Source organism: Triticum aestivum, chromosome 3A (assembly GCF_018294505.1).
Source record: "Triticum aestivum cultivar Chinese Spring chromosome 3A, IWGSC CS RefSeq v2.1, whole genome shotgun sequence".
Lineage (NCBI taxonomy): Eukaryota > Viridiplantae > Streptophyta > Magnoliopsida > Poales > Poaceae > Triticum > Triticum aestivum.
This window is the reverse complement of record NC_057800.1, coordinates 732,811,847-732,824,919: the sequence shown is the minus strand read 5'-3', so window position 1 is coordinate 732,824,919 and position 13,073 is coordinate 732,811,847. Positions and strand designations below refer to the sequence as shown.

Below are 13,073 nucleotides of genomic sequence, written 5' to 3'. Positions count from 1 at the left end.
ATCAATATTTTTAATACAAAACAAGTCCACATTATAATTTTTCTATAAACATTGATCGGATTTTGAGCTAGTTATTTTCTAAGTTCTAGATAGACCTCGTAACTATAATGTAATTACTTTTCAAAAATTTCACTTTTTTTTAGGAATTTCACAATTTGCAAATTTGATACTTGTGTGTTGATCCGATGATCCAAACTAAAGGTTCCTATTCTAGTCTCCCCGCATCTTAAAGTTGGTTTGCTCGATAGAAGTAAATGCTACTATTTTTTAGGAATTTGGAACGCGACATCAGGAGTACTATTATGGAAATACTAAGACCTCTTGGATAGGGGAAAATTAATCATGGTTAAAGTTATCAAGGCTACTTTGGCAGGCATCCGTGTGCAATAAAACCAAAAATCACCTCTCTTTTTCTATCTCACAAACCAATCAAACAAAGAACCATGTTGGGTAGTAAAAGGCACAAATATAGGGCTTTGTCAATATCATTAGCATTGCATAATTAAAAGATGTCACGAATATAGATATTACATCAACATAAGTAGAAAACAAGAGGCAGCATGTCCATTTTATTAAAGCTAGATCACTCGTGTGTAAATTAACTCCCTATTGTAAGTTGTTGTTCCCGATCTTTCGTAGTTGTCCGTGACTTCTAGTTGTGTAGACTACAAAGGCAATTCTCTTGCCCTATGTCCTTTGCAACACATAGTATGTCAAACACTTTGCGCTCATGCCAGGCCCGCCTGGCGACAAGCTCCTCAACAAAGTCATCGAGCTTCTCCACATCGATGTTTTGTTGGGTTTCGTAGTAATTTCAAAAATTTTCCTACGCGCACACAGGATCATGTGATGCATAGCAACGAGAGGAGAGTGTTGTCTACGTACCCAACGCAGACCGACTGCGGAAGCAATGACACGACGTAGAGGAAGTAGTCGTACGTCTTCACGATCCAACCGATCAAGCACCAAAACTACGGCACCTCCGAGTTCGAGCACACGTTCAGCTCGATGACGATCCCCGGACTCCGATCCAGCAAAGTGTCGGGGAAGAGTTTCGTCAGCACGACGGCGTGGTGACGATCTTGATGAACTACAGCAGCAGGGCTTCGCCTAAACTCTGCTACAGTATTATCGAGGAATATGGTGGCAGGGGGCACCGCACACGGCTAAGGAATCGATCACGTGGATCAACTTGTGTCAACTTGTGTGTTTAGAGGTGCCCCTGCCTCCGTATATAAAGGAGCCAAGGGGGGGAGGAGGCGCCGGCCAGGAGGAGGTGGCGCAGGAGGAGTCCTACTCCTACCGGGAGTAGGACTCCCCTCCAATCCTATTCCAACTAGGATTCCCAAGGGGGAAAGAGAGAGAGGGGTGGCCGGCCACCTCTCCTAGTCCTAATAGGACTAGGGGAAGGGGGGAGGCGCGCAGCCCCCTTGGGCTGCCCCTTTCTCCTTTCCACTAAGGCCCATGATGGCCCATATGGCTCCCGGGGGGTTCCGGTAACCTCCCGGTAACCCGGTAAAATCCCGATTTCACCCGGAACACTTCCGATGTCCAAACATAGACTTCCAATATATCAATCTTTATGTCTCGACCATTTCGAGACTCCTCGTCATGTCCGTGATCACATCCGGGACTCCGAACAACCTTCGGTACATCAAAATGCATAAACTCATAATATAATTGTCATCGTAACCTTAAGCGTGCGGACCCTACGGGTTCGAGAACAATGTAGACATGACCGAGACACGTCTCCGGTCAATAACCAATAGCGGGACCTGGATGCCCATATTGGCTCCTACATATTCTACGAAGATCTTTATCGGTCAGACCGCATAACAACATACGTTGTTCCCTTTGTCATCGGTATGTTACATGCCCGAGATTCGATCGTCGGTATCCAATACCTAGTTCAATCTCGTTACTGGCAAGTCTCTTTACTCGTTCCGTAATACATCATCTCACAACTAACATATTAGTTGTAATGCTTGCAAGGCTTATGTGATGTGTATTACCGAGAGGGCCCAGAGATACCTCTCCGACAATCGGAGTGACAAATCCTAATCTCGAAATACGCCAACCCAACATCGACCATTGGAGACACCTGTAGTACTCCTTTATAATCACCCAGTTACGTTGTGACGTTTGGTAGTACCCAAAGTGTTCCTCCGGTAAACGGGAGTTGCATAATCTCATAGTCATAGGAACATGTATAAGTCATGAAGAAAGCAATAGCAACATACTAAACGATCGGGTGCTAAGCTAATGGAATGGGTCATGTCAATCAAATCATTCTACTAATGATGTGACCTCGTTAATCAAATAACAACTCATTGTTCATGGTTAGGAAACTTAACCATCTTTGATTAACGAGCTAGTCAAGTAGAGGCATACTAGTGACACTCTGTTTGTCTATGTATTCACACATGTATTATGTTTCCGGTAAATACAATTCTAGCATGAATAATAAACATTTATCATGATTATAAGGAAATAAATAATAACTTTATTATTGCCTCTAGGGCATATTTCCTTCAGTCTCCCACTTGCACTAGAGTCAATAATCTAGATTACACTGTAATGAATCTTACACCCATGGAGCTTTGGTGCTGATCATGTTTTGCTCGTGGAAGAGGCTTAGTCAACGGGTCTGCAACATTCAGATCCGTATGTATCTTGCAAATCTCTGTCTCCCACCTGGACTAGATCCCGGATGGAGTTGAAGCGTCTCTTGATGTGTTTGGTCCTTTTGTGAAATCTGGATTCCTTTGCCAAGGCAATTGCACCAGTATTGTCACAAAAGATTTTCATTGGACCCGATGCACTAGGTATGACACCTAGATCGGATATGAACTCCTTCATCCAGACTCCTTCATTTGCTGCTTCCGAAGCAGCTATGTATTCCGCTTCACATGTAGATCCCGCTACAACGCTTTGTTTGGAACTGCACCAACTGACAGCTCCACCGTTTAATGTAAACACGTATCCGGTTTGCGATTTAGAATCGTCCGGATCAGTGTCAAAGCTTGCATCAACGTAACCTTTTACGATGAGCTCTTTGTCACTTCCATATACGAGAAACATATCCTTAGTCCTTTTCAGGTATTTCAGGATGTTCTTGACCGCTGTCCAGTGATCCATTCCTGGATTACTTTGGTACCTCCCTGCTAAACTTATAGCAAGGCACACATCAGGTCTGGTACACAGCATTGCATACATGATAGAGCCTATGGCTGATGCATAGGGAACATCTTTCATATTCTCTCTATCTTCTGCAGTGGTCGGGCATTGAGTCTTACTCAATTTCACACCTTGTAACACAGGCAAGAACCCTTTCTTTGCTTGATCCATTTTGAATTTCTTCAAAAATTTGTCAAGGTATGTGCTTTGTGAAAGTCCAATTAAGCGTCTTGATCTATCTCTATAGATCTTAATGCCTAATATGTAAGCAGCTTCACCGAGGCCTTTCATTGAAAAACTTTTATTCAAGTATCCCTTTATGCTATCCAGAAATTCTATATCATTTCCAATCAGTAATATGTCATCCACATATAATATCAGAAATGCTACAGAGCTCCCACTCACTTTCTTGTAAATACAGGCTTCTCCGAAAGCCTGTATAAAACCAAATGCTTTGATCACACTATCAAAACGTTTATTCCAACTCCGAGAGGCTTGCACCAGTCCATAAATGGATCGCTGGAGCTTGCACACTTTGTTAGCTCCCTTTGGATCGACAAAACCTTCTGGTTGCATCATATACAACTCTTCTTCCAGAAATTCATTTAGGAATGCAGTTTTGACATCCATTTGCCAAATTTCATAATCATAAAATGCGGCAATTGCTAACATGATTCGGACGGACTTAAGCATCGCTACGGGTGAGAAGGTCTCATCGTAGTCAATTCCTTGAACTTGCCGAAAACCTTTTGCGACAAGTCGAGCTTTGTAGACAGTAACATTACCATCAGCGTCAGTCTTCTTCTTAAAAATCCATTTATTCTCAATTGCTTGCCGATCATCGGGCAAGTCAACCAAAGTCCATACTTTGTTCTCATACATGGATCCCATCTCAGATTTCATGGCTTCAAGCCACTTTACGGAATCTGGGCTCACCATCGCTTCTTCATAGTTCGTAGGTTCATCATGATCTAGTAGCATGACCTCCAGAACAGGATTACCGTACCACTCTGGTGCGGATCTTACTCTGGTTGATCTACGCGGTTCAGTAGTATCTTGATCTGAAGTTTCATGATCATTATCATTGGCTTCCTCACTAACTGGTGTAGGTGTCACTGAAACAGTTTTCTGTGATGAACTACTTTCCAGTAAGGGAGCAGGTACAGTTACCTCGTCAAGTTCTACTTTTCTCCCACTCACTTCTTTCGAGAGAAACTCCTTCTCTAGAAATGATCCATTCTTAGCAACGAATGTTTTGCCTTCGGATCTGTGATAGAAGGTGTACCCAACAGTTTCCTTTGGGTATCCTATGAAGACACATTTCTCCGATTTGGGTTCGAGCTTATCAGGTTGAAGCTTTTTCACATAAGCATCGCAGCCCCAAACTTTAAGAAACGACAACTTTGGTTTCTTGCCAAACCACAGTTCATAAGGCGTTGTCTCAACGGATTTTGATGGTGCCCTATTTAACGTGAATGCGGCCGTCTCTAAAGCATATCCCCAAAATGATAGCGGTAAATCAGTAAGAGACATCATAGATCGCACCATATCTAGTAAAGTACGATTACGACGTTCGGACACACCATTACGCTGTGGTGTTCCGGGTGGCGTGAGTTGCGAAACTATTCCACAGTTTTTCAAATGTACGCCAAACTCGTAACTCAAATATTCTCCTCCACGATCAGATCGTAGAAACTTTATTTTCTTGTTACGATGATTTTCAACTTCACTCTGAAATTCTTTGAACTTTTCAAATGTTTCAGACTTATGTTTCATTAAGTAAATATACCCATATCTGCTTAAATCATCTGTGAAGGTGAGAAAATAACGATATCCGCCACGAACCTCAATATTCATCGGGCCACATACATCGGTATGTATGATTTCCAACAAATCTGTTGCTCTCTCCATAGTACCGGAGAACGGTGTTTTAGTCATCTTGCCCAAGAGGCACGGTTCGCAAGTACCAAGTGATTCATAATCAAGTGGTTCCAAAAGTCCATCGGTATGGAGTTTCTTCATGCGCTTTATACCGATATGACCTAAACGACAGTGCCATAAATAAGTTGCACTTTCATTATCTACTCTGCATCTTTTGGCTTCAACATTATGAATATGTGTATTACTACTATCGAGATTTAATAAAAATAGACCACTCTTCAAGGGTGCATGACCATAAAAGATATTACTCATATAAATAGAACAACCATTATTCTCTGATTTAAATGAATAACCGTCTCGCATTAAACAAGATCCAGATATAATGTTCATGCTCAACGCTGGCACCAAATAACAATTATTTAGGTCTAATACTAATCCCGAAGGTAGATGTAGAGGTAGCGTGCCGACCGCGATCACATCGACTTTGGAACCGTTTCCCACGCGCATCGTCACCTCGTCCTTAGCCAATCTTCGCTTAATCCGTAGTCCCTGTTTCGAGTTGCAAATATTAGCAACAGAACCAGTATCAAATACCCAGGTGCTACTGCGAGCATTAGTAAGGTACACATCAATAACATGTATATCACATATACCTTTGTTCACCTTGCCATCCTTCTTATCTGCCAAATACTTGGGGCAGTTCCGCTTCCAGTGACCAGTCTGCTTGAAGTAGAAGCACTCAGTTTCAGGCTTAGGTCCAGACTTGGGTTTCTTCTCTTGAGCAGCAACTTGCTTGCCGTTCTTCTTGAAGTTCCCCTTCTTCTTCCCTTTGCCCTTTTTCTTGAAACTAGTGGTCTTGTTGACCATCAACACTTGATGCTCCTTCTTGATTTCTACCTCCGCAGCTTTCAGCATTGCGAAGAGCTCGGGAATAGTCTTGTTCATCCCTTGCATATTATAGTTCATTACAAAGCTCTTGTAGCTTGGTGGCAGTGATTGGAGAATTCTGTCGATGACGCAATCATCCGGAAGATTAACTCCCAATTGAATCAAGTGATTATTATACCCAGACATTTTGAGTATATGCTCACTGACAGAACTGTTCTCCTCCATCTTGCAGCTATAGAACTTATTGGAGACTTCATATCTCTCAATCCGGGCATTTGCTTGAAATATTAACTTCAACTCCTGGAACATCTCATATGCTCCATGACGTTCAAAACGTCGTTGAAGTCCCGATTCTAAGCCGTAAAGCATGGCACACTGAACTATCGAGTAGTCATCAGCTTTGCTCTGCCAGACGTTCATAACATCTGGCGTTGCTCCAGCAGCAGGCCTGGCACCCAGCGATGATTCCAGGACGTAATTCTTCTGTGCAGCAATGAGGATAATCCTCAAGTTACGGACTCAGTCCGTGTAATTGCTACCATCATCTTTCAACTTTGCTTTCTCAAGGAACGCATTAAAATTCAACGGAACAACAACACGAGCCATCTATCTACAATCAACATAAACAAGCAAGATACTATCAGGTACTAAGTTCATGATAAATTTAAGTTCAATTAATCATATTACTTAAGAACTCCCACTTAGATAGACATCCCTCTAATCCTCTAAGTGATTACGTGATCCAAATCAACTAAACCATAACCGATCATCACGTGAGATGGAGTAGTTTTCAATGGTGAACATCGTTATGTTGATCATATCTACTATATGATTCACGCTCGACCTTTCGGTCTCCGTGTTCCGAGGCCATATCTGCATATGCTAGGCTCGTCAAGTTTAACCTGAGTATTCTGCGTGTGCAAAAACTGGCTTGCACCCGTTGTAGATGGACGTAGAGCTTATGACACCCGATCATCACGTGGTGTCTGGGCACGACGAACTTTGGCAACGGTGCATACTCAGGGAGAACACTTCTTGATAATTTAATGAGAGATCATCTTATAATGCTACCGTCAATCAAAGCAAGATAAGATGCATAAAAAGATAAACATCACATGCAATCAATATAAGTGATATGATATGGCCATCATCATCTCGTGCTTGTGATCTCCATCTCCGAAGCACCGTCATGATCACCATCGTCACCGGCGCGACACCTTGATCTCCATCGTAGCATCATTGTCGTCCCGCCAATCTTATGCTTCCACGACTATCACTACCGTTTAGTAATAAAGTAAAGCATTACATCGCGATTGCATTGCATACAATAAAGCGACAACCATATGGCTCCTGCCAGTTGCCGATAACTCGGTTACAAAACATGATCATCTCATACAATAAAATTCAGCATCATGCCTTGACCATATCACATCACAACATGCCCTGCAAAAACAAGTTAGACGTCCTCTACTTTGTTGTTGCATGTTTTACGTGGCTGCTACGGGCTTAAGTAAGAACCAATCTCACCTACGCATCAAAACCACAACGATAGTTTGTCAAATAGACTCCGTTTTAACCTTCGCAAGGACCGGGCGTAGCCATACTTGGTTCAACTAAAGTTGGAGAGGCAGTCGCCCGCAAGCCATCTCTGTGCAAAGCACGTCGAGGGAACCGGTCTCGCGTAAGCGTACGCGTAAGGTTGGTCCGGGTCGTCTCGTCCAACAATACCGCCGAACCAAAATATGACATGCTGGTAGGCAGTATGACTTGTATCGTCCACAACTCACTTGTGTTCTACTCGTGCATATAACATCAACATCAATAACCTAGGCTCTGATACCACTGTTGGGTTTCGTAGTAATTTCAAAAAATTTCCTACGCGCACACAGGATCATGTGATGCATAGCAACGAGAGGAGAGTGTTGTCTACGTACCCAACGCAGACCGACAGCGGAAGCAATGACACGACGTAGAGGAAGTAGTCGTACGTCTTCACGATCCAACCGATCAAGCACCGAAACTACGACACCTTCGAGTTCGAGCACACGTTCAGCTCGATGACGATCCCCGGACTCCGATCCAGCAAAGTGTCGGGGAAGAGTTTCGTCAGCACGACGGCGTGGTGACGATCTTGATGAACTACAGCAGCAGGGCTTCGCCTAAACTCCACTACAGTATTATCGAGGAATATGGTGGCAGGGGGCACCGCACACGGCTAAGGAATCGATCACGTGGATCAACTTGTGTCAACTTGTGTGTTTAGAGGTGCCCCTGCCTCCGTATATAAAGGAGCCAAGGGGGGAAGGAGGCGCCGGCCAGGAGGAGGTGGTGCAGGAGGAGTCCTACTCCTACCGGGAGTAGGACTCCCCTCCAATCCTATTCCAACTAGGATTCCCAAGGGGGAAAGAGAGAGAGGGGTAGCCGGCCACCTCTCCTAGTCCTAATAGGACTAGGGGAAGGGGGGAGGCGCGCAGCCCCCTTGGGCTGCCCCTTTCTCCTTTCCACTAAGGCCCATGATGGCCCATATGGCTCCCGGGGGGTTCCGGTAACCTCCCGGTAACCCGGTAAAATCCCGATTTCACCCGGAACACTTCCGATGTCCAAACATAGACTTCCAATATATCAATCTTTATGTCTCGACCATTTCGAGACTCCTCGTCATGTCCGTGATCACATCCGGGACTCCGAACAACCTTCGGTACATCAAAATGCATAAACTCATAATATAACTGTCATCGTAACCTTAAGCGTGCAGACCCTACGGGTTCGAGAACAATGTAGACATGACCGAGACACGTCTCCGGTCAATAACCAATAGCGGGACCTGGATGCCCATATTGGCTCCTACATATTCTACGAAGATCTTTATCGGTCAGACCGCATAACAACATACGTTGTTCCCTTTGTCATCGGTATGTTACATGCCCGAGATTCGATCGTCGGTTTCCAATACCTAGTTCAATCTCGTTACTGGCAAGTCTCTTTACTCGTTCCGTAATACATCATCTCACAACTAACATATTAGTTGTAATGCTTGCAAGGCTTATGTGATGTGTATTACCGAGAGGGCCCAGAGATACCTCTCCGACAATCGGAGTGACAAATCCTAATCTCGAAATACGCCAACCCAACATCGACCATTGGAGACACCTGTAGTACTCCTTTATAATCACCCAGTTACGTTGTGACGTTTGGTAGTACCCAAAGTGTTCCTCCGGTAAACGGGAGTTGCATAATCTCATAGTCATAGGAACATGTATAAGTCATGAAGAAAGCAATAGCAACATACTAAACGATCGGGTGCTAAGCTAATGGAATGGGTCATGTCAATCAGATCATTCTACTAATGATGTGACCTCGTTAATCAAATAACAACTCATTGTTCATGGTTAGGAAACTTAACCATCTTTGATTAACGAGCTAGTTAAGTAGAGGCATACTAGTGACACTCTGTTTGTCTATGTATTCACACATGTATTATGTTTCCGGTAAATACAATTCTAGCATGAATAATAAACATTTATCATGATTATAAGGAAATAAATAATAACTTTATTATTGCCTCTAGGGCATATTTCCTTCATGTTTGGCATCACTACCACATGTGCGATGCTGCTTTCACAGGCAAGCTGCCACTTGTGCACAAAAGTCTCGTCTTGTGGCCTCTCGAAGACCACCATGCTACTCAACTCGTTTAGGGATGCACTTACTCCCATCTCCTTGAGACGGTTGGCGAGGTGATGAGCATTTCTCAAGCACTTTTGAACTTCCTTGCGGATGCCTTTGTAACCCTTCTTGTTCAATGTATACCATAGGTACATTGGCGCGTGCCATTGCGGCTCCCCATGATTGTTGCGTCTCTAGATGATAGGTATTCGATATCGGTAGAAAGTACTTTTACATGCTCAAGCCTGGTTATTACCACACCACATGGTACTGGGCAACCCATGAACTTGTGGCCAGAGACACTGACGCTTCCGATGGGCTTCGTGAATGTCACCTTTGGAGCCTAGATAAAAGTAGGGGCAACAGTAATTAGTTAAACCTTTGTTCAGCATTATCAAGATATTGTCGAAATTGCCGTGACAAATTTACTGCTTGAAAGTTAACACGTCCTACTTGTCTTATAAATGGCATCATAAGACCGGCCAAAGCACCGTCACAATGGATATAAAACCGGTTTTGAAACCCACATTCCACAAGAATACTTATGATCCTGTCAAGATCATCAATTGCTCCCTTCACAGTTGTCCCTACAAGGAACGAAAAAAGGTCAATATCAATCAGATGAGTCTTTACAGAGAGAATATGAACAATTCGACGCGTGTCTCTCTCTAGTTGGCGAAGTCAAGATGCTAACCAATATTCACATTCACAATGGCGGGTCTCCCTAGGTTCTCCAACAGCTTTGCTCTGAAATCCGCACAATTCATCTCTCCGGTGACCAGAGCGTCGATCTTGACGCACTCGACCCTATACATCCTACCTGCCTTGAAGACAGAGTAATGTGACTCGCAAGACGCGTATATAATTCCATCAGGAAAGAGTTCTCTCCTGTGAGATTAGATACACCCCATCAATCAATGATTCCCTAAAACCAAAAGAAAAACTTTTTTTCTCGTGAAGTTTATGTGTTCCAAATGAGCTATAGATAAATAGATACTCACCCGACTAGTAGGCCGTGCAGATTCCCCTCGGTTCCACAGTTGGTGATGTAGCCCTAGTACTGATCCCGCTGGAGCTCCCAAAGGCAGGCAAACCAGTCGAGCACGGCGACCTCAAACTGCCTTGAGTGCACACCGTAGTTGCTCTCGATGAAAGGGTCGCCAAGGTTGTTGATGGAGAAGCTCTGGAACTGAGCCATCACACTGAAGTCGAAATCCAGGTTGTAAGGGTAGCCTGCATGCAAAAGGAAAAACACCAAACATTTGTGTGAGAAATATATTAGTCCTGGTTGCATTGTACTATATGGGTAACTTGCAAGTGCATAAGATCAAACACTGGATAAGTTATAAGTTCTATTATTGCTGAACCAGCTTCCGCTTAATTTCTAGCTTTTTGAAGATAGCTTCATCGATCATTATTGTATTTATATATCCCAGAACTTTTATGTATTTATATAAGTTCATTTTATTTAGTTTGTTTCTTTAATTTGTGTTAATCCATTTAACGTACATTCTCTATCCAAATTCGGCAGCTCCCACCCTGTTCACGCGAGGAGGAGCTAGCAGACGTGAATGCATGCATGCGTGCATGGTAGTATAGAAGTCAGCCAGAGACGATGCATGGATGGATACCGAGATGGTGGGCGGTCCTGTCACGGAGGTGGTGGGCGAAGCCGGCGAGGAGCGCGGCCACGTCGGCCCGCCTCCCCGCCGCAGCCTCCTCATCGTCCACCGGCGGCTCCATCACCTCGAACCCTTCCGCCCGCACGCGCGCCGGCGGCGGCACCACGCCAAGCTGCCGATCAGTCAGGCCAGCAACGGCGCCAACACCAACACCGATAGGGTCTACCGCCGCCGCCGCCTCTCCGTCAGCATCACCGCCGCCCTTCTTCCCTGCCATCCTTAATCTGTTGGGACCTACGTACTGTGTTTGTGTGTGAAGGATCCGAGAGGCGTAGTACGTGGGATTTATAGGCATATAAAGGTGGTCGAGAGCGAATGATTTGGAGCGGGGGGCACACGTGAAACGCGAGATCCGATGCGATCGATCGAGAATATGAATATATCTCGTCTCAACGATCGCGCGGGCGTGCAGGTGGTCGATTGATCAGGTGCCCTCGCGCCAGCTCGCGGAGTCGCCGTCGGCGCCGTCGTCGCCCCCGCCGATCGGTTCCATCCACACCCACCTGTCCCGTGCGTAGGTCCTCCAGCTGCCAGATGGAGACTTGCGTATGTTGCTAGGGTAGGGTGACCATGACTGGTGAGCACACCACGTACGTGCAACGACGCAAGCGTTGCACCGTCATGCATGCACAATAGTTATAGAATATGAATCTGAAAAAGAAAGAGGGTAGTAACACTGTGGATGCAGGGGATCTAAATTCTTTCGTCACTAGGGAAACTCTCTTTATTTATTACTCCATCCGTTCCGAATTACTTGTTGCAGGTATGGATGTATCTAGATGTATTTTAGTTCTAGATATATTCATTTCTGCGACGAGTAATTTAGAACGGAAGGAATACATCTGAACCAGGAGGTCGAATCAAAAGTAAATGAGTAAACACGTGGTGAGTACCGCTTTTGGAAAAGCTTATGCCAAGGTTTATTTGACAGTTCCCCTTTCCCCTGTCCTGAAGCAAAAGGCTTAGTGATAGATTGTTAAAATCCATGGTTCAGCAGGGAGAGTAGTTTGTATATTAAAGTCACTGGACTAACTGGGAAAAACTTTTGGTAGCTACAAATGAATTTGGCAGGAGTCCCGCTTGAAAGAGATTTTGTCTCCCTAAGACCTTGTTTCATTTTATGGGATCTCAAGGGGTTTGAAGGGGATTGAAAGGGATTAAATCCCCATCAAGTCAAATTCCACCTCAATCCCCTAAAATGCTCTCTAATCCCATCCAGGTGGGGATTAACTGAACAAGCCTTAAGTGTGTCTTGAGTAAATAATAGATTAGTTAGTCCAAAAGGTTGTAAGCAAAGCCGATCGGCGACACCCTCTGCCCCCACCATCTTAGGAGCTCAGGTTATTTCTAGAACCCAATTTGGAACATGTCCCGGACTCTGGATAGGCTAGAACATGTCCCTAAGGGGCAGAATTTGAAAGGGGCTGTAAAAGGCCCGCTCCATCTTCCCCAAGGATCATCTTTCTCCCCAACTCCGAGCTAGCTGAGCTGTTTTCCCTGTCACTCAATTTTCTCACACTCTAAACCATGGAACCCTCCACACCCCTTCATGAAAACATACCCATCCTTTAAGGGAAAAGAAAGAGAAACCCTAGATCTACATTCTCACCAAAGGAAATCGAGTTTCCTTTGTGGTCATCATTTAGTTGGTCACTCTTCCAGGTTGGAGGTTTCTAGGTAGTAGGAGTCCTCAGTTAGGAATCAACTTGCTATTTGACCCCTCATTTGTGAAGTTTGGAGGTTGTCTCAAGTTCTACCACTAATGGTTGAGAATCATCT

The 13,073-nt window shown here is 44.4% G+C and overlaps 1 pseudogene; it reads right to left on the bottom strand.

The window, feature by feature from the left end:
* Window positions 1-652: 652 nt before the first annotated feature.
* Window positions 653-11,511, bottom strand: LOC123057314 (serine decarboxylase 1-like; annotated as a pseudogene).
* Between the last annotated feature and the right edge of the window lie 1,562 nt (window positions 11,512-13,073).